The 22,375-nt window shown below is 43.8% G+C and overlaps 1 pseudogene; it reads left to right on the top strand.

The window, feature by feature from the left end:
- The first annotated feature begins 16,248 nt into the window (after positions 1-16,248).
- Positions 16,249-17,063, top strand: LOC144820236 (N-acyl-aromatic-L-amino acid amidohydrolase (carboxylate-forming) pseudogene; annotated as a pseudogene).
- The last annotated feature ends 5,312 nt before the right edge of the window (positions 17,064-22,375 follow it).

Raw genomic sequence — 22,375 nt, forward strand, 5'->3', positions numbered from 1 at the left:
AGGAAAATGAATTATTTGTTAAAGGTTTTTGCCAATCCCCCCTTAACCGTTGAAACTGTAATACACATGGAGTTGGGAGTTACTCCTATTAAGGATATTATAAACACTAAACTGCTGCTACTCTGGCACTCAGTATGGTCCAAACTTGAGACTCAGCTGCCTGATTTATTACTTGGAGACTGTCTAGCTAGGGACAGGTTCTAAATATACCATGGTTAACTTTTATAAGGAATATTTTGAAACCTCTAGACAATGTGGAAAGGAGATTATGGGAGTTCCCAGAGAATGTTGTCCAATTTCCCCAAAATTCTCTAAAACACTACTCACTGGACAAGGGTGTTTGGGGAGAATGAAACTAGAAATATGGTGAAATGTACAGGGAAGAGTTATATATTGCACTTTAGATACCTGGGACTACAAAAATACATTAGTTTGGCCCCAAACGCCGGACACGGATATTATTTAACTAGATTCAGTTTGTTAATAATTCAGCAGTTGGTTGCTCTCTCGAATGGGAAAACCTGGGTCTTTGGTGACGTTAAATGATCATGTGATAAAAAATCCAAACAGTCAACACTGCACTTAATTCTCTTTTGCAGATTTTATTTTGACTTTAGGATTTTTTTAAAAACTATTTTTCCCATGAGAGCTGCTTTATCATTATCAGCAGGTGTTTCAATTTTTAATGGACCTGGGGATATTGGAACCTGCTATGCCTTAGCCGTTCTCTGGCGTATGTTGTTAATGTAATAGCTTTAACCCCTTCTGCGCCGATGACGAGCTCAGCTCGTCATGAGGTTTACCTGTCGTGCGCTCATGACGAGCTGAACTCGTCATGAACTGCGGGGTTTTAAAAACTTCAGCGCGTAGCGGGAAAACCCGCCGCGCGCATGTGGTTAGGGAAAAGGCTCTCTAACCAAGAGATGGTTATCCTTAGAATGATAGTGAATTTGCCCCTCTCCTCCTAGCCATTACTTAATTGTGTGAATTTATTTATAAGAATTGAGGACATTTTATTCATTATGACATATGCATTCCTTTGTAGAAGAAATCTGTCAATTTAAGACTTTTTTTTATGGTTTTAAGATGTAGGGCCAGATGTATGACCACTGAATATTATGACTTGCAATTTGCAACAAATTGCGATTCACAATTTGCGAGTCGCAAAATGGTACCTACGAACGAAAGATAACACATGATTGTGAGTCGCTAATAACTTGCATCACAATTTTGGCTCTCGTCTATTTGCGAGTCGCTAAAGGCTCACAAATAGCAAACTCCGCTAAAAAAGAATTTTTGCATGTGCAAATTGCAAGCGTGGCAAAAAATGGCAAAATTGCACTCGCAAATTGCAAATTTGAAAAAAAAATGGAAAACACTTCCTGTTTGAGCTGAAGGACCCCAAAACATGAAGTGGTGTCCAAGTATACTTCTGAGTAAAATCCTAAGCACATGTCCAGGTGCAGCAGCACAGTTCAACACTGTTGTGTGAGCATGACTGAAAGCATGAGCATCAAGGCCAGCAAGAAGGGTGCCAAGGTGAGGCTGAGGAAGCTCAAGTTTTCAGAAAAGGAGCTGGATATTATTATAGAGGAATGCTGCAACCACCATGAGGAGCTATTTGGGAGGGCCTCACACCGTGTGCCAGAGGCATACAAACGGAAGATTTTACATTTTATGCAGCAGCGCATCAATGCCATTGGAGTGGCACACAGGTCCATGGATGACACAAAGAAGCACTGGTACGACTGCACTCCAGGGCCAAGGAGAGGGTCGCAGCACGTCTGCAAGAGGCACAATGGACCGGAGGGGGCCCATCACTGCATCGGAACCTTCTGCAGCTGAAGCCATGGTGGAAAGTACCCTGGAGAGGGCGGCTGTTGTAGGCTTTGGTAGTCCTGACACATAATAACCAGCACCAAACCCTGGTAAGTGAGAAAGTGTTTGTGATGAGTGAATACCCACTAAAGCCTGTTCTGCGCATGCATACTAATCATCCACAACCAAACATCCATTTCCACCCAACAAGCAACACAAATGTTGCATCATGGGACATGTAGTCTGTGATATATACAGTGTAGTTAAGGAATGACTTGAGCTGATAAACATTGCAACTCCACTAAGATAGTGACTCACATATTTTATTTTATTCTTCCATCTTTTGCCACATAGACACACCACTGGGAGGAGAGCACTGTGACGATGACACTGGGGGTTGCCCAGATCTGGCCCAGATGGAGGAAGGGCAGGATGGGGGAGATTCAAGCAGGCCCAGTTGTCCAGAAGTCCGAGCAACAGATGCACCAACAACATCACAGGCCACAGCCAGTGTGACACCAGCCTCACAGCAGTCACCTGCATCCCTACACTCTTTGGCCTCCAGGGTGCGGATGTCACAACCAACACAGCAGTCCCTACGGTGTCTGCAAGTCAGTCTTCTGATGGAGCAGCCAGTCAGCTTTTGTCTGGAGGCCTGGCACAGGCGATGTTAAAAAAAATACAGTGCCTGTAACAGAAGACACAGAGGCAAATTAATCTGATGATGACACAGGGCTTTCGCAACATCACAGACAAACTGACTGAAAATCAGAGCCAGCTGGAAGCAAAATTGGATGCCCTCACAAATACAATTGCTGACCTAGCCACAGAATGGGCAGAAGAAAGGGTGCCGCTTAGGCACATTGAGCGCAGTAGGGGCCACAAATTGGACACTCTGAGCAGGGCCATTTATAGGCTTACCCATGCGACAAGCCAACACAGCAAGCGCACCCTGGGGCTCCAGGTGGAGATGGGCCACTACAGTGGGGCTGTTGCTTGTGGCCTGCAACAAATCACTACAGCAGTGGAAACACTGCAAACAAATATGAGTGTTAGTGGAGGTGCTATGGGTGGGGCAGATAGTGAGGTGACAAGCAGCAGTATCGTCTCTGCTACGGAGACACCTGTAATGCGCCGTAGCAGCAGCCGACACCTTGGATTGGGAAGTGGCAACTCTGTCTAGGCTGGACGGAGAGGCAAAACAATTATCTGTGTAGGGTCACTGCACAATGCTTGTGCCGCATATCATTCCTATTTTGTGGTGATGTAACCACAATGGAATTACCTTGCTGTTCAGGCCTACATTTTCAGATGGACAGGTTGTTCTTAGTTTGTTTGTGTATGCTTGCACGATAAAGCACACATCTATAGTCACAATTTGTTCTGCCTTATGTATAGGAGAGTGGGTAATTAATGTGTACGTACCTTTAAAAATAATTATTGGCAATCTGGTCCCTGCGCCTTCTCCCTTCTGCTCTAGCGCTACCATCCCTTTGCTGTAGGGCAGGTGGTCCTGGGTCAACATGCTCTGATTCTGTGTCAGACACATCCCATGGCAATCCACCTATGCAGGTCATGTTGTGCAGCATATCATGTTGCCACAATTGTACATACTGTGAGAAGGAGGCTCTATATATACTGGACTAGAAGGAAGTACAGTGTGTATAGAGTCCACCAACCCCAGAGGTATAACAGAGGTTAAAGTCAGTACTGAACTTACTCTCCAAAGTGGTAGCTTGGTCGAGCAGTAAGGCAGTACCAGAGGACAGTGTAAAGCACTTGTTGTACCCACTCAGTCAGCAAAAGATTTCACACATTCAAAGACTGAACTCCAGGCCAATTGTTTTTATATTCACAGATATAGTTGTTTTATTTTTAGAACCAACAGTTATCAAAATATACTTTTCAAGGTACGAGTACTCTCATGTAAATACTTTGCAGAGGAGCAATACGTTTGTACCCACAATAATTACAGGATAGTTAATCAGCAATACAGTTCTGAAACACACTCTAGCATTGGCTCAATGGGTTTTTCATAGGAAAGTACAGTTGATTACTTTATGGATTACTTTGGTAGTTCCAGGACTAGATCATAGAATCAGTCCTGGGGTCTAAGCTGAAACCAGATTAGCAAAAAACGTTTTAGTTACTGTGATGAATTTTCCTGAATATAAAGCTGTTTTAAAAGTTCATACTTAGAAACTTTTCAAGGTGATTCTGACAATGTTATCCAATGGGAGGAAATTCAGGTTACAGGTAAAGTACGATCGCTTTACTTTTGTAACCCAGCACTATTCTCCTAGGGCCAGCACTGGGGACTTAACTCTAAACAGGTAGGTAATTGCGTTTCAGTATTTCGTACGATTTTTAAAGAATATTTGCAGTTTTCAAAAGTAGACAATTAGAAATTTCATAGAAAAGCAGACAATGGGTTCCTATGGAGAAAATACAGGTTACTAGTAAACTCGCTAGGGATTACTTTTGCGGTTCAGTAAGGGGCTGAAAGGTACAGTACTGTCTTCTCTCCTGATCACAGGTCAGTATTTTCGAATTCGGACTTTGGCTGATTTTATAGGAATATTTTCGGTTTTCAAAACTTCACACTTAGAAAATGTTCGAGTCAAAATGGGTCAATGTTATCCAACGGCAGGTAAGTGAATTACCGGTTTCCAGGTGAGTACTTGGTTGGTGAAGTTAGGGTTCGGGCGTAGACTCAGGGGTCCCCCAGGGTCGGGTGAGTACAGTTAGTTCAGTCCCAGCGGCACAGGGGCGGCCGGGTGTAGAGGTAGGTAGGCCCAATGTTATCCAATGAGGGAAAGGAGGCCTTCGGTTTGGTGGCTGCTGGCCAGCAGGCCACGCGGCTTTGGGAGCTGGGCTCCTGGTCACTTGCTCTGGGCAAGGGGGGAAGTAGGATAGGGCAAAGAGGTCACAGCCAGCGGCACTCGGGCGGCTGGGTGCAGGGTGCTTTTGAGCTGTCGGGCGCTCAACGTTATAAAATGAGGATCTTGAAAGAGGAACAAAGGCTGCAGCTTCGGGATGGTGACTCTCCAGGGGCAACCAGCACTTTGAGAGGTAAGTTGGGATGATGGAGCACAGGTAGGTACCCCAAAGGGAAGCACTGGGGGCCGCGGGGCGCCGGGTGCAGGGGTGTCTTTGGGGGTCGGAAAAGCTTACCCTCGGCTGGTCGCAGTTGGGGTGGCCCCTGGTTCTGAGTCTGCAGGCATCGGCTGGTTCGTCGAGGAGGGTCTTTGGGCACTGGACTTCGAGTCCCAGTCGCTGGGGGGACATCCTCTTGGTCTTAGTTCGGGATGGCCCTGCCCGGGCTCGGCTGGTGCAGAGTGGGCTGGTTCGGAGCTTCCTGGTGAGCTCCAGGTGAGGCGTTGCAGCAGAGCCTCTGCTGATGGGAGTCCCAATCTTCGAGAGGGTCAAGGCAGGCAGGTCCTCTGGGTGTCCCAAGGTTGCTGTCCGCGGAGGTCACCGGGATGAGGCAGGAGCAGGTTCCAGGATCAACAGGCCGGTAGGGCTGGGGCCAAGTCAGTTGTTGTTGTCCTGTTGTTAGCAGCTGCGAGGCTGGACTTCTTCTTCTTGATCTTCTTTGTTCTTTTGATATCTGGATCAGAGGAAGGAAGGTTCAGGGAGCCCCTAAATACTAAATTTAGGGGCGTTACAGGTAGGGCAAGGGCAGGGACCAATGGGTCCCGGTCCTGGGGTGAGGACACCCCTAGCCTGCTCCTCTCCTGTGGGAGGGGGGCAGGAGCCTAGCTGGGATTGGGCAGGGCTATCTACAAGATGGCCGGAGCCCGGGGTGGTGCTTCACCTCGCCTCCTCCACCTGAGGGGTGGGGTTGGCAAAGGTTGGCGCACCCTCCTTCCTGACATAGTTTTTCCCGCCAGTCTTCCCACCAGAGTAGGGGTAGAATAGGTGGGGGGCCAGTTGCTGGGTACAGCAAATGGTCTGGAGAAGCTCTCAGAGGCGGCATGCCTTTGAAGCTCCCCCCTGTCCATCCTGGGGGAGGAGACACATCACCTCGCCCAGGATGTGCATTGTTGCAGGCCCAGGAGATCGGGGGCTCTCCACGCAGGGGTCCAGCAACATGTCTGCTGTGTGGCAGTCTCTGCAGCCACTCAGCCCAGACGTGGATTGTAGGTTCGGGTTTTGGAGAGCATCTCTAAGATGCCGTCTCGTGCATTTTACATTAAATCCCACACTGGCATCAGTGCGGGTTTAATGTGCTGAGAAGTTTGGTACCAAACTTGTCAGTCTTCAGTGTAGCCATTATGGTGCTGTGGAGTTCGTAATGACAACCTCCCAGCACCATATACTCTTAAATGGCATCACTGCACTTACAGTGCCCAGGAATGGCCCTGGGTACTGTAGGGGCACAGGGCTCATGCCCTTGTGCCCTCACCTCTGGCAAAGGGCACCCAGCTAGAGGGGTGACTGAAGTAGGCCAGGGCAGTGGGTTCTGTGGGCATGGCTCACAGGGATGTGTGCCATGTCGCCTTTCGACCATGTCGACGTTTTAGTTCTGTACTTAGGCACACAGCCTGCAAAGGCAGGGTGTGGGTGCCAGGGTACAGGGCCCCTGAGGGTGGCACAATAAGTGCTGCAGCCCTCAGGGGTCTCCTCTGGTCACCATGCCCTGGGTACCTAGGGTACCATTTTACTGGGGGCTGACAGGTGGCCAGAAGTGCCAATTGGGTATTTTGTTTCAGCATAGCTTTTCTTTTTAGGGAAGGAACACAGACCCTGGGTACCTGATTGGCAGGGACTCAATGCACACTCAGTCAAGCACATTAGCAGTTCAGAAAAAAGGGGGGGCATACCAAGGCAAGAAAGATGGCACTTTCTCACACATACTGTCTCTGGTGCATACTGCAGAGATCCACCTCTCTTGTGTAGGGACCTGTAGCGCGTTTCAAGATCCCCAAAGTGTGCTCAATCACAGTCCTGGTGCGGCTGTGTGCCCTGTTGTACCACCTTTCATGGACATTGTTGGTAGACAGGTATGGCGTGAGGATCCATGTCCACGGGGCATACGCACTGTCACCTTTTGTGAGATATATGATGGTGAGATGACATGCATATAGACATACAATTGCAAATGTATTCAGCTGGGGACAGGAAAGATCATTACCTAGGAGGTATCCATCATCAAAGTCACCACTTTCTAACCTCTGGTATATGGCATTTTGTCATATATGAAAATGTATGTATCATGGGCGCTTCCAGGATATTTTGCTACCAGGTCTGTGATGTTGTTTTTGGAGTCACTGACAACTTGGATGTTGAGGGAAAGAGTGCTTTTCCTATTACGGTTGTGGGACATATGGGCACATAGGTCCCATCTATGCACCCTACGACCTGTGGGAACCTTCCTAATCTGTAAAAATCAAGTTTTTTTAAATCAAGTTCCTCATCATCCCTGGGCATGTAAATGTGTTGATGGAATTGGTATAGCATGTCCTCTAGGAAATTATGGAAAAAACGTGAAAGCACACTCTGCGACACACCATCAGCCACTGCAATGACATCCTGGTAGTTACCAATGACCAAGAGGTGGAGGGAGCTCAACACCTGCACATGTGAGGGAATTGCATTGTACAGGGTTCTGCTCTCAAGTTGTGGCTTCAAGGTGTCTATGAGGTCTAGAACGACAGTGCTACTCAGCCTGTACTGGTCATGAATCTCCTCCTCTGTCTTATCAAACAATGTTAGCCTGACTCTGAATATCACCTCCTGTCTCCTCCTCCTCTGCTGGGCAGCCAGTATCCAAATCCTTCTCGCTATCACGTACAGGGCAGCTTTTGTGGCAAGGTTTCTGATGCATTCTAGGGTTGTTCTTATAGGTTGGGCCTGGTTACCACCTGTTTCTTGTTAGTGGTCGCTTGCATGTGCAAATGGGCCTTTTTGCGCACTTTGTGACTGCTCCATAAATTCTATTTTGCGAGATGCAATTTGCGAGTCGCAATTTTGGGAACGCAAAAAGCGGTCGCATTTTTTGCGAGTCGTTATTCATTTGCAGCGCCAATTTTTAATTTCGGAGTGCATTTCTCACATTGCGTACAGCCACTTTTGCATGCGCAAATCGATTTGCGATCGATTTTGCGTATGTAAAATGGCCGTACATCTGGGCCGTACTGTTATAAGTTTATTTCAAGATAACATGTGGTATTAACGGTTTTTAAGCTTAAATATGTATTTGTACATTGATTGTGTGTTGATATGGTTTATTAATGTATTAACCGCATGAAGAATTTGGAGAAGAAGAGACCTTTTCTAAAAGAAGTCCGTTATGGACAGGGCCTCTGGAATTACATGGAAAGAGATGACCAAGTTATGTGGCAGATGTGACTAAATAATGAGGCAATCTCTATATTTCATCACACTTTATTTCAGTGGTCCTGACGAACGCCTGATAAACCATTATCACATAGGCAGAAACATGTTAAGCACACATTAGGATAAATCTGGACTTTAATTTTGGTCCTTAATCCCACACTTTTGTTTTTATTCATGTCCCATTGGCAAAACTAATACATTTCTTTTTTGACACAATTGGGACATTTTTAACTCACTTAATTCACACTCCATGCACAACAAAAAAAACAGCTCTGCAGTAGCCTGGCGTTGCAGCACACTACGATGGCATTCGGCCACTGCTGGTGGGGACCGATGATGAAGCATGTCACCAACTAGGTTGGTGAGTGAGAGCTTTCTGAAGAACCCAAAGAGGTGCCCCTCACAGTTGAATGAAACTGTGAGTGTTGCTACATGCTTGCTCTTTTTGTAGTCTACATTGGTATGACGCTCCTTTGTTGTTTTTCCAATTTCTCTTGAGGGGAGTAGGAGCACCAGTTCCGTTCCCTTCCTCTCTTGTTGTTACGAGAGTAAATCATGAGGCAAACAAAAGTAAATCACACATTTTAAAATGTTGTTTTTAATTGTATGACTTCATTTTTTTTGTCATTCATAACCAGGTTAACTCTGTACTAAAAAAGTTTTCACCTCATTAGTACAGTACTGAGACGGCGCTGGTAGAAGTCTCTGAGATCATTAGGGAGTCAGTGGATAGGGGCGAGGAGGCCATGTTGGTCCTCCTCGACCTATCCGCTGCATTTGAAACTGTTTCCCATAATATACTCACCACCCGTCTACAACAGTCAGGGGTAGGAGGTTCAGTGCTGGCCTGGATTAAATCTTTTTTGTCCAGTCGATCTCAGAGGGTTACTTTGCACCCTTTTGAATCTGAGGACAAACCCCTCCTGTGCGGAGTGCCCCAGGGCTCGGCTTTGAGCCCTTTATTGTTCAATGCCTATATAGCTCCTCTTGCCGGGGTAGTTGAGTCTTGGGGTGTCAGAGTGGTCTCTTATGCTGATGATACTCAGCTTGTTTTCTCCTTTAGAGACCACTCTGACTCCCACTTTTCCAACTTTAGAAACTGCCTTGGCAATATTTGCTCATGGATGGCATCTAACCACCTTGCCCTTAACACCGACAAAACGGAGGTTCTCTTTTTCAGTAAGAAATCCCCCCCTCCTGCAAATCTCTGGTGGCCCACTGTTTTGAATCCTCCCCCCTCTCCTGTTCAAGCGGCTCGTAATCTTGGTTTTACCTTTGACAATGCTTTGTCTGGAAGGGTCCAAGTCAACAAAGTGGTAGGTGCTTGTTTTTCCAAAATGCGAATGATCAGGAAAATTTTCCCTTACCTCCCGCAATCATCTCGCAAAACAGTCGTTCAGGCACTCATCACCACTCACCTAGACTATGCGAATAGTCTATATGCAGGTGCTCCCCTTTACCTAATTGACCGCCTGCAAATTGTCCAGAACGCGGCAGCTCGGCTCATTGGTAATATCCCCGCTCGTACTTCGATCAGGAAATATCGGGATGAGCTTCACTGGCTTCCCATAGCCCGTCGCATTGATTTTAAAATTCTGACCCTGACATTCCGAGCAATCCATGGTATTGGCCCTCTCTATCTGAGAAAACGTCTTATGATCTCTTCGTCAGTTAGACACCTAAGATCCAATAGTTTGCGTCTTCTGACGGTGACAAGATTTAGGCTTTCTCGTAGTGGCGGTAGATCTTTCGCCGTCACTGCGGCTAGGCTCTGGAATAGCCTTCCTCTTGATCTCAGGTTCTCTGATTCTGAGCCAGCCTTCCGTCGCCAACTTAAGACCTGGTTGTTTACTATTCATTAGGGCTGTAGCTCTTTTAAGTTCAGTATTTTCTTTTCCTGACTGTGATGTATCCTTGATTTGCTCTTTGGGGGACTCTCATGTAATCTTAGCGCCGGGACACTTCCGCTGGAGGTAGCCGTGCGCTTTATAAGCTTCAAATAAATAAATAAAATAAATTAGTACCACTGTAACACCCAAATACAGCAATAAACTCCTGAAAGGTGACCAGTCAACCTTGGTGAAGGGCATTCAAATGCGTTGCAGCACGTCTCTGCTTTTTTTGAGAAACATCCGTTTGAGCCATAATCAATTTTTATTGTTACAATCTGCTAATATGCAGGAGATTGTGGATTATGTGGCCAATGGGGCAACTCCATTATTATGCGTAAAAACACTGCTGACACTGTGTCGCACAGTTCTAGTGGCTCTGATTATAGATGCCTTGATATTAAATTCAAATAAAGGTGATTCACCTTAAATTCTGGAAGAATGAGAAGTTATAGTTGATGGTGGCTGAGAAGAGTTGTTGATAACTAAATTCCTCTGCCTCAGTGTGCGCTTCAATTGAAGCTTTTGGGTGGACATGAAAGGGCTTTAATTGAAAGAACGCTAGATTACACTTGATTACACAGTTGTTGATATTCTAAAATATTTAAAAATGTTTTAACTTGTGTAACAGCTCCAAAAGACCGAAGCACCGGAATTGTAAACGAAGACGCTCACGTGAATAGGTCCAGAGTTCACACGGGTGACTTGAGATATCAAAAGCACTGAATTCCAATGCCATAGTGACGTCTTACAAATCCTAACTAACATAACAAAAATGCACCAGCAAGACAAACCGCCGCCTGCGTCCCATGGTTCGAGCACTACACCTACTTCACACTTCAAGTCGGGGGCAAAACTCAGCTCAGCCAGGATTGCTCTGCTTTTATCTGCCATGAAAGGCGCAGGACGCAGCACTTTGACGCTGGTGAGTCAGAGCTCTTTTCCTAAGCTATGACAAGGGAGCGTGCGCTCTCTTTAACTGTAACAAACTTCCACTGCATCCTTCCTTTCAAGATGCATCAAAATATGTATTCGAAGTGTGGCACATCTGGGATGTAACAGTTTAAGCCACGCATGTTTTATTTATTTTAGTTCTGAGAGAATCTTAAGTGTGTAAAGCTCCACTTGTGATAGACTGTCTTTTATATACAATGCTTCCTCTCGAATAATAAGCAAACATGAAACAGCTCTAGTACAGGCAAATTATTAGTATCACCATTATAACTTAGTTAATGTAACTTGATGCACACATGGAAGAATATTATACTGTCCAGGCCATCCGAATCCACTGTGTGTAGGGATATTCAGATAGTCATGTATTAGTTCATGCTGCACGTCCATGGACCATGTGCCATGTAAGCCATGCACCATGTGGTGCATGAGGAGCGTAGGGGTACTACATGTGTCCCAAGGGCAACTTTACAGTGGCCCACACAGACGGGGTTCGCAGTTGGGGCCCCCAAATTCCATTTCCAACAGTCTTTTCATGGCAGTCTACCCGTAATGAAGAGGGTGTCAGAACGGGATATATTAATTCCCGTCGGTGGTTCCTACCTCGACACCGCCGCCATTTGGAACCACGAATCCCACCCCCGTCCCTTTGGGATCACTGATCCGGGTGGAGGCTGCGGTCTTCCCCCGACCATTGTGGGCCCGTCCATTGGGAGTGTAATCTGGCAGTTGGACTGAGGGGCTGTCGGCGGGCAGACCACTACTGATGGCCTGTCGGCGGCGGTCTGCCTGCCATCATAATCAGACCCTAAGTGCCAGATGTACAAATCATTTTTCCAGTTGTGCGAATCGGGGTGTTTGCGACTGAAAAGATGTTTTTTTTAAATGTACAAAATGCAAAATACGATTCAGTAACTTAATACAGAATTACATTTTGCATTTGCGGTTCAGTATTTGGAAGGGGCGTGTTTAGGGCGTGCCTACCAAATACCAAATTGGTATGGTTTGTATTACTGTTTTGTGACCGAATTCTGACCGCAAAACAGCAATGCTGTAACCCATTTCCTTGGGGATCCCTTCCTCTTTCAGAATGCAAATAATAATAGTTTTGAAGATCAGGCAGTGGTCCAACGGAACTTCAAGGTTTATTTTTTTTTTTATGCAGACCGTTTTCCTTTAAGAAAAACAAGCTGCATTTAAAAAAAAAAAACATTGCTTTATTAAAAAGCAATAATAGACATGGCCATCGGCTCGCTTCAGCAGGCCACGATCCCTGTGAAAGCTGTGCTTCCTAATGGGTTGCAAACTGTAACCAACCTCATTAATATTCATGATTTGCAACCCGCATGGAATCCCTATATGAAACTCATGAATTTCATGCATTAGGAATATCGATTTCTTTATTGCGATTCGCAGAGAGTACATCAGGCCTTAAGGTCCATATTTATCATGGTTTTGCGCTGCCCTTGCACCACGCAAGTGAGAGCAAGGGTGACACAACACCTGAGAAGGACATTTACTAACCCACACAAAGCCACCTTGCATGGCCGTGTGTAGATTGGTAAATGTGGAGTAGCGCAAGGCAGTGCAAGTCACTGCCTTGCATTACGCTTCCCCAGGGAGGTATTCCATGGGCGGAGTGTAGGTGTTCCCATGCATCCATCCATGAATTTTAGTGCATTTCCAGATTCACCATTAGTGGAAGACCTGGGAATGCGTCAAAATGCCTGCCTTCTCTCTGTAGGTGTAATAAGGAGAAATATGCTTATTTCTCATGGGTTTTTTCCCACTTTGCCTGAAAGGGATGTGCCATGGGTGTTGCTGTTGGTGTTCCCATATAACACCCATAGATTCTGCGGCATCTCCACATGTACAAACTTTTTTAAACCTAGGAATTCATCAGATTGCTAAACCTCCCCAAGGGAGTCGTAACGAGGCACAACAAGGAGAAATGTTTTTATTTCTCCTTGTTTTTTCCTCTTTATATGCCTGCTGCATTCTGCATCACAAATAGAAAGAGGAAATCAGCTCTCGTAATTATTTTTGTGCAGGGCTGTGTCCTTTCCTGCGCAAAAATACTCTCTCCTAAAACACAGGCACCATGGTGCAAGGGTGCCTGAATCGGGACATGGCAGCCAATTGTGTGCCAGCGCAGGGGAGAACAAAGGGATCCGTCCTATTGTTGTAGATTTGACACATCCCTTTGCTTCCAAAAGACCGCAAATGGCTTGCGGCAACGCGCTGCGTTACTTTGTCGTAAATAAGGCCCTAAGACTGCCTAGTCATGAATTCACCTCACGACTCTCTCATCCATCTGACTCTCCATGCCCCTATATTACTTTATCTTATCCTTTCAGGTGCTTTTTTATGCTTGCTTTCTTCCTTTTTTTCCAAATTTCTCTTCTTCCTTTTTTCACCTTTTTTCATGAAATTCTTATAATTAAAAAGAAGTCCCGGAAACCAAAATATTTTTTCCGTGGGTTTCTCCTGCAACTACCAGCTCAAATTAAGCTCTGTGTGGCCAGTCTGGAATGCACATTGACAGATGTCTGTGGCCCGGTACACAGCTTTTCTGTCTAGATCACCCATCACCAGGTGGAACTGGCTAACACATAGATCATGGCCGGATTAATGAGAGCTGGTGTGATGGGTAAGAAGAGTTATGTTAGTGGTAATGTTCATGAAGATAACCTATCTATATATCATGAGATATGCAACATGACAAAAACAGTGCATCCAGTTAATCGATGTAGCTGCTATATTGTAAGGCAAGTAGATGTGGAGTTAAAAATATTAAATATGTGCTTACGTTGATGATGAAATGGTAGGTATTGTGGTGGATGAAAAATATTTGTAGTTCAATATTTTCAACCTTGATATAGTGACACACAACCATGCATTATATGTTTGATGTATTTATGGTAGACATGAATTGTGCTATTGTCTGGGTAGTTCATCTTGAATTTAGAAGGTTGCCTACAGGCAAGTGCTGAAGTTATTCGTTGGTGTTGAATGTGATTGTTTACACAGTGTGCTGTTTATTAATATTAGCATTGAATGCTGGTGTATAGGGTGGGGAATGTTGCTGAGTCTATTCTATGGTTCAGGTGAGGTGTAGGCTTATGTAAGCACTAACAGTGGTGAACATCTGTCAAGCAATGAATTATGCAAGAATAATCATGTATGTGTGGTGTTAGGAGTAATGTGTTACCAATGTATTGTCCTAAGATGACTATTGTTCATACAATGAGACAGAACAATGTCTTGTGTGGAAAAATCTATGTATGTGTTCAGATATTCCTTTACGTTATTAGTTTGCTATTGCATATGCAGTACAGAAGGGTCTCTTTAATAACATAAAATATAAGATTGCATGATCGGAAAGTATAGGTTGCAGTCTTATGGCAAACAGTAGCCAGTATCACAGTGGGCAGTGAGCAAACTTTGAACACAAGTGAAAACCCCCCAGATATTTATAGATTTTATAGATACAAAATTAGTTATAGCACACACATGAATGAAAGGTTCATTTAAACAAACTGAGATATAGGTCTGTTGAGGTTTAAACCCCAAATATAGACTTTTGATGGGGGTTTTCTTCACGGTGTATTGTAATAATAAAACGTTCCTAGCCATTATTCAGGACAGATGTAGTAGAGGCTTTCAACAATGGAAAAATAGAGAAGTACTTGTAGAGAGGAAGCTCAAAACAGGCAATCATAGCAGAAGAAATTACTTATCTGGAAAAAATTCAAACAGTGAACATGGTAGAAGAATGGAATTATCCAACTGGGGTTGAACAGTAAGAGAGTGTTGGTGTGTGTCACAACATAGGCAGTAACAAATATCCACTTTCAAGAATATTGTATCGCGAATACCAAATACAGTTTTACTGTCAAGGTAAGTTCATACAGGCAAGTGTACATTTACATGACAAGGAAAGTTTAGTTATCTTTGTGTAAGGCAGTATAGATTTTCTATTGTCAACTTAACATCGTTTTACCTTGATGTTTATATTTGGAAGGTACACAAATGTGAAGTTAAGAATATATCACCAAGATGCAAATATGTGGAGTTAATATAGCTCAACTATATTGTGGTAGAAGTCGATATTAGGAATTTGATAGTCATGTTGTTTGATTTTGAAAACTCAATATTTTGTTAGTAGAAGATGCAGGGTGAAAGCATGTAGACTTACGGTTGTGGGCGTACTATGTTGATAGTGACACATCGCTGTTGATTAGGCAATGTATCTATGGTTGTTGCAGAGAAAGCAATGTGCACACAGAGGCAAGGCGGGGTGCTAGGGTTTGGTACATGGACGCTAGTTTCCTTAGGCTGTTGCCAAGGAGAGGCAGTAGAGGAGAGGGCATATAAGGAGGCAGGCACCAGACTGGAAATAGGCAGGCAGGAGAAAAGAGGTGCAAAGTTGATGGCGTAATACATACATAGATATTGTAAGCTTCATTATTTGAAGAACTCGTCTTGTAGAAAAAACACACTGTATGGTCATATGGAAGTGATGATGGAAGTGTGATTATGATGAACATCTGAAAGAGTGGCATCTACAATGGCATGCTCCGTCTCTCTGGGAGAGAAAGGCAACAGAAAAACAGGCCTTCTAGCAGAGTCATATCTTCCTCCAAATATTATATTCATTGTGACATATCGAGTAAAAATGTCTTTCAGTTGAAAGAGCCATCTTCGCACTGACACGTCTTCCTGTGCAAGATGTAATTTCGGTATGATAGGTTTTTACACCCAGTTCTACCCTTTCTAGTATGTTATATTACTGCAGGAGTAAATTACATTAAGGGGCCGATTCCGATCTCGCTCGGAAGGTCCCAGAACGTGATCAGGCTGTAAAAAGTATGAGGCGTACGTGTGTTCGCCGCCTGACTCATACAGCTGTACGAGCGAGAAAGTACGATGCGAGAAACGCAAAATCGCCAACCGAATCATTTAAGGGTCCAAACCGCTCCGTACACCTCGTCTGTAGCAAACCGTGCCATGCAATGGAGATGAATTCTGACCGAGCCAATACAATGCATGCTTCAGACAGCCAGATCGAGCCGGCTCGCAAAATGTCCAGGAAGCTGCCTTTGGGGTCTGCATCGGACCCCCCGTTACCTGCAGCCTTACGACTCAGACACAGGGGGAGACCCAAGGGTATCCCCAACACAGGCAGCTGTGAGGGGAAGGGGCTGGGCACCCTTCCCATGAAGTTAGGGTAACCAAGAATCGAGCATCGGCGGAGGGGCACAGAATGACTTAACTGACAGCCTTCAGCAACACTGAGCTCAAATGAACTCCATCTAAAATCAATAAAATCAAATCCATCAACTGGACTACAAAACATCCTCTCAACCACTTGCTCAACAATCTGAAAGCCTTTTTGCAGGGTCCTATCCAGCTCGTAGGATGGCATCTCAGGTCCTCATGAAGCCAGTGACACGTGTTGCTTTGAGCGTGAGCACACATGGCAATGAAATGTCGGGAGTCTTCCTTGCCAGGCACTGGATTAAAGACCCTTCCGAGTTGTGCCGTTCCACCTTCAGTACAACCGCATTTATCGCCAATCCTCGTGCCATGGTGAAGTGTGTACGGTACATTCATCAGGATCTGAACCGCAGCTTCAAAATGGAGTTCTTAGATGCTCCAGATTCCCAAGACGAGCCCTACGAGGTGCAACGAGCAAAGGAACTCAACAAAATCTACGGTCCGAAGGGCTCTCCGGAGGCTCATGACTTGATGTTTGACATGCACAACACGACCTCCAACATGGGGGCCTGCATCATGGTGGAGAGCCCCCAGGACCCCTTTTCATTCCACCTGGCAAACTACATGAAAAACAATTTTGCGGACGATAAATGTACAATCTGCGTTTACGATCTGGAAGGTCAGGAGACGTACACCATGAACTCCATCTGCAAGAATGCCATTACGCTTGAAGTTGGACCCCAGCCCCAAGGTGTTGCTAGAGCAGAATGTCTCGCTCAAATGAAAGTTCTCATCAGACATGGATTGGATTTCATCGAAAGGTTTAATCAAGTGGAGACCTAGCCATCTGGCCAATGCCCGGTGGAGCTACTGGATAGCTATAGAGGAGATGGGCTGTGGACTTCCCCCTCATCCTTCACCTACCCAGCCGGACCTTGGGCAGACTTTCCCTTCGTCTCTCTGTCATATCTTCCTCCTACCCCTTTTATCCTATCCCTTACCCTTCTTTCACTCCATTTCCAAGTCTCTATGCTCCTTAAATGTTTTTGTCTGTAACTTATGTAATTGTAACTGAAATAACTCTCTAACATTGTTGAATCTCATGTAAAGTGCTCTGATACCCTCGGGTCTAGCCAGCGCTATATAAAACTCATTAAATAAATAAAATAAAGGCATGTACGGTGTGGATGGCACCAACACATACCCACTGTAGGGGGTGCTCTTGTGCGAGTTGTAACCATTCAGTCAATGGGAGCCCATGTACGCGTCGTACGACCGGCTCCCATTGACTGCTATGGCCTTCTATGGGAGTCCGACCGAACCGAGTCCGGCAGCATGCGGCCGCATCGTACTCACTCGGTCGGACTGCAGGAGTCCAGTACGGTCGGAAAACACTCTGGATCCGGCTTAGTCGGAGAGCTTTCCAACCCAGATTGGAATCGGCCCCTAAGTGTTAAATAGGATCACAGAACATCCATACGGAACACACAAGCATAACCAATCAAGCATTTTGAGGCATGCAGGACATAGGCTGGTATAGCAGGCACTGTCTTCAGTGCCACAGGGCACTAAGACAGAAGGCAGAGATGATAGATGGCATATGCTGAAAAAAACACGATCTTGAATCATGTTCTTTTGACCAATCTGGCAACGACTGTGCCATGCACCAGATATGAAATGGACACAAGAGCTACTTGAAGGTAAGCAATCCAAGAAGTAGGAAGGTGATACATGGAAATATTCTTGCCAGAAGCTCTCTAAAGAAAAACCCATATGAATGCAGAGTGGAATGATAAGCCTACAATCACACAACACAACACACTTATGCCCATGGAAATTATGGAACACATTTAGACAAAAATCAACACAGCTATTATGGCACACAACAGTGCACAGTGCAAGAAACAGGTAGGATGACCTTCACCTGAAAACATTGATAATTGTAACAATGAGACGTGATGAAAAACAGAATACAGACACTTATAACCCATTGCTAACATACACTACTATGCCACCAGAAAATGTTAGGTAGAAAAATAGAGAGCCACAGTACTTTGGCATAGGGTATGTTAACATGGAGAAACCTGGTGTCTGAAGTCAATGTTTTCTCCTGGACTCATTGTGCCAATGGAGGCATGTTGCAGGGTTGTCACTGAATCATGAACAGGAAAGAACCAAGAAGGTGTTAACAGGTAGTGTTTAGTGTGCCTGTAGAATGGGACATTGATATATGGTCCATGGAGCAGCTTCTGCTCACAATACATTGAAGAGAAGCCTTTGGAGTAAGCACGACACTTGATTTAAAAAGAGCATCTTCCATTGGTACTTGAGGTGATGCACAGCCAGGACCATATGTTCAGGAACCACTGACAGGCATTTTACATAATGAAACACTTTACCGAAAAGTCAGAAGTGTGCACCTCTTTTTTTGCCGAAGGGGCAACTTGCTCAAATGAAAGGTGAAATATAATCTCCATGAGATTACATTTATTAGGTAATTGAATGGCACCAAGGTTTACATATATTTAAATTCAAAACGGTTGAACTGTAGTTCACTCACAGGGAAAGATTTTCTAGATTAGCCTTTACAGGGATGCATTACAGATGCTCTTATTTCACCTTATAACCTCAGACTGGAGCAAGTGTTGTACCAGATGCACCATTTAGATTGTGTAATTTCAAAGTAGGTATGTCCAATGAGATGTGGTGAGACATACAGGTATGAGTAGTTGTTAGGTGGGTATTAAGTATTACATTCAGGGCCAGACTGGGAACCAAAACCGGCCCTGGCAAACTGATCTGCCGGCCCCCCATCGGGGGGGGAGGAAGCCTAGCTGTTTGAGAGGGCCGATTTCGTCTGATTTTGTCACATGCGGCCAATATTGTTGCCCTCTGTAACAAAAACGGCCCGCCAGGGGCCCAAAACCAACCCCCACCCTGGTGGCCCACTGGGGTAACGTCCGGTGCCCACGACGACCAGTAAGGCCTGGTTACATAAGCCACCCCAAATAATGTATAGCCTGACGCACAAAGGTAAGTGTACACATGGATTTACTCATCTGCATACTACCTACTAGACCTCAGTGTAAGTCTGCACTTGTTTCCTATTCACCATTTCTCAGTGTAGACTTACACAAAGGTATAGACTTTCATGGTTTCAATCCTTTGTTGAGCCTCCTATACAGGATTTACAAGTGTAAAGTTACTTCTAGTAACTTTCACATGCACATGGAGATTTCTGCCACCATGGAAGAGATATCCATATGCGAAAGTATAGGGAAAAATATTAAAGTGCATTAAAATTTTAAAAAAGTTCAAATATTTTGGTATAAAATATATATGTAAAATAATTAAAAATATTTATTATTAACTTAGAAGTAATACAGAATTATTGTATGCACATTAACCCATTACATTACATTTTTATTAATTAATGTATATATATATATATTTCTGATTTATAAATAACATTCCTTAGGAATAATGAAAAAAAAGAATTGTTAAAAATGATGTGTTGAGTTAATTTTAAAATATTTTTTATTTTTTAACAAAGTGTTGAAGTCAAATTTAAAGGTAATTTAATGTTTTGAAATAAGTAAATGATTTAATGATTATTTATGTTTTAACATTAAACAAAATATATACATCTTAAAAGTCAAAATAGGAGTATTAATTTATCATTAGTTCCTAAAGGATGTTATTTTAAGTTCCTACCACCGTTATTTTTTATGGCAGTGTGTTGCAATAATTGTGAGTGGCCATACTTAGTGCTTGCGTTACTCTAAAAATGGGCTGAAATAATATATTTACTTTTACTACTGTTGTGAAACCTTCAGGGCTGTAGTAATTTTAGAAGTATAGACTGTTCATAATGGGCCTACTCCTTTGCGGTGGGGCGTAGGAGCCTATCCTTCCCTAAATCACTCCTTAAATTTCCCTAAACCCCTCTCCTTGTGTAGTATATATTCTCCATTTCCCAGCCACTCCTCCTTGCCCCTTCTACATTTACTACTAAAGTAAAGATGAACACGTGTAGATGGAGAGCCCCTGAAAGAAAAGATAGAGAAAGCAGAGGTGGAGGTCTCCACCCGTAGATTAGTTAACAGAATTTTAAAGTGCATGCTTAGTATTCCTCTAGTACTTCTAAACCTATTACAAAATGCAGTTTGTGAATAGTTCCCACAGGATACACATGAGCCAGGAAGCCCAAGTGCTGTAAAGATGACAGGAGCAGTCAGGTGAAGTACAAATAATTTATTGAAAGCGGCACAGCAACAGATGAAAGCAGCCACTATGCAGACAGGGACAGGCAACTGACCTTGATGCCTAGAAGCTACTCTAAGTTCTAAAAGGAACTCTGAGCATACAAATAAATACAAGTCTATTTAAAGGTACAGAATAAAATATACATGTAAGTGAAGAATGGTACACATCTCCATTCATTGAAAAAGAACAAAGTGAGGAAAGCACAGTGTAAGCAGAAGACTGTAGAAATACAGATGGTTATGAAACATAGTCAGCAAATTTCTTGGGAACACATTTTGGTCGGGAAAATGACTTAAACCTAGATGCGATGGATTCCAAAGTTTCCTGTTGTGAAACAGGAAGCATGGCATTACGAACATCAGGACATTTTGCAACCTGTTTGATGTTCCACAACTAACCATCTTGAGTGATAACACTGTTACTAAAAACTTTAATAAGTTTCATAGGTTTACCAAATTTGTCTGAACATTTGGCTAGAAAACCTGGTCTTCTAATCCTAACCAAATCACGCACAGACAAATTAGAAGTTTTGGTATTCCATCTATTATCATACCACTCTTTTGTTTTAGCTTGTTTGGGTTCAACTTTATGGGAAACCTCCTTAACAAGATCCTTTGAAAACTAATTATTTGAACATTTATCACTGAACCACCAAGGACAAATATTAGAAGCAAGATCTCGCCCTTTAAGAAGACGGAACAGACTAACCTCAGTAGTTGAGTGTGGAGTTATGCGATAAAGCTAAAGCTTTTCTGGCAATAGATTTTTCCAGTTGCACCCCGACTTGACAACATCCGATACAAACCCTTTCAAAACCCTGTTGAAATGCTCTACTAAACCATTTTCATGTGGTTCATATAGAGAAACAGTACGATGTACAATGTTTTGCAGTTTAAGGAAATCCTCAATTTCTAATGAGGTCAACTGAACCCCATTGTCAGTGACAAGTGTGCTTTTCTACACCAGTCCTTCGTTTTTCAGGGATTTTAAAGATAAAAGATCATGGTGAAAGGTTCATCATTTCCCTAAGGGGTACAGTGAGGAGTCACTTCTCATCTCCCCATGTGCAGTGTTACTTCTTTGCCATGTCTGTTGTTTGTTTTTAGTTGTTAGCTCCTCACCAAGTATATAAAATATAGATTATATGCATGAAATTGCTATTTCACACTTTTTTCTTGTTTATTCAGAGCGTGGCCTGTTTCTTCCTGAGCGAGTGCCAGGAGAGGTGAGGCCCTTCCTCCCTTCATTTATGGGTGAGTAGTCGATGCATGACTATAAACTGACATTGACAGTGATTGATAATCAGTCTGTTTACACTGAGATTCCGTATACATTCTGAAAGAATACTGGATACAGACTGTTCTGTCTTTTTGTTTTCTCTTTTCTATGTCTTCTGACTTCACAGGAGAGCTCTTGGATTGAAGCGACCATACCATTGGTAGGTCCTCTCTTTTTTTCATATATTGCAGTAGTGAACTCCATAGGTCCTGACGAAAGCCCGTAAGGGCTGAAACATGTTGACCACTTTACATCCTTGATGGTTAGTAATATTTTTTCAAAATACTATACCCACTCTGCTTTTAATCATACCGTCCTGATGGTCACCCCTAATAAAATTGCTCTTTAGTCATCACGACAGGTATTTTTAACTTTTTCACATTATTCTTTTGGGCACTGCAATTTTTTCCTATCAGCTCTTCATAACACCCATCTTCTGTGTGATGGTTTGTGTCTTGTGCGTTTGATGATCCACACTTTACAACCCTCATTGAATTAATTGAGGTGTTGTTATATGGGCACCATTCGCAGTTACAAAACCCAGATGATGAGGTTCCACCAATCGGTGTGCTGATGGGTTTCCTCATTCACGAATTGAGATTGTTCTGATT

The sequence above is a fragment of the Lissotriton helveticus genome, chromosome 2_1, assembly GCF_964261635.1.
Source record: "Lissotriton helveticus chromosome 2_1, aLisHel1.1, whole genome shotgun sequence".
NCBI lineage: Eukaryota > Metazoa > Chordata > Amphibia > Caudata > Salamandridae > Lissotriton > Lissotriton helveticus.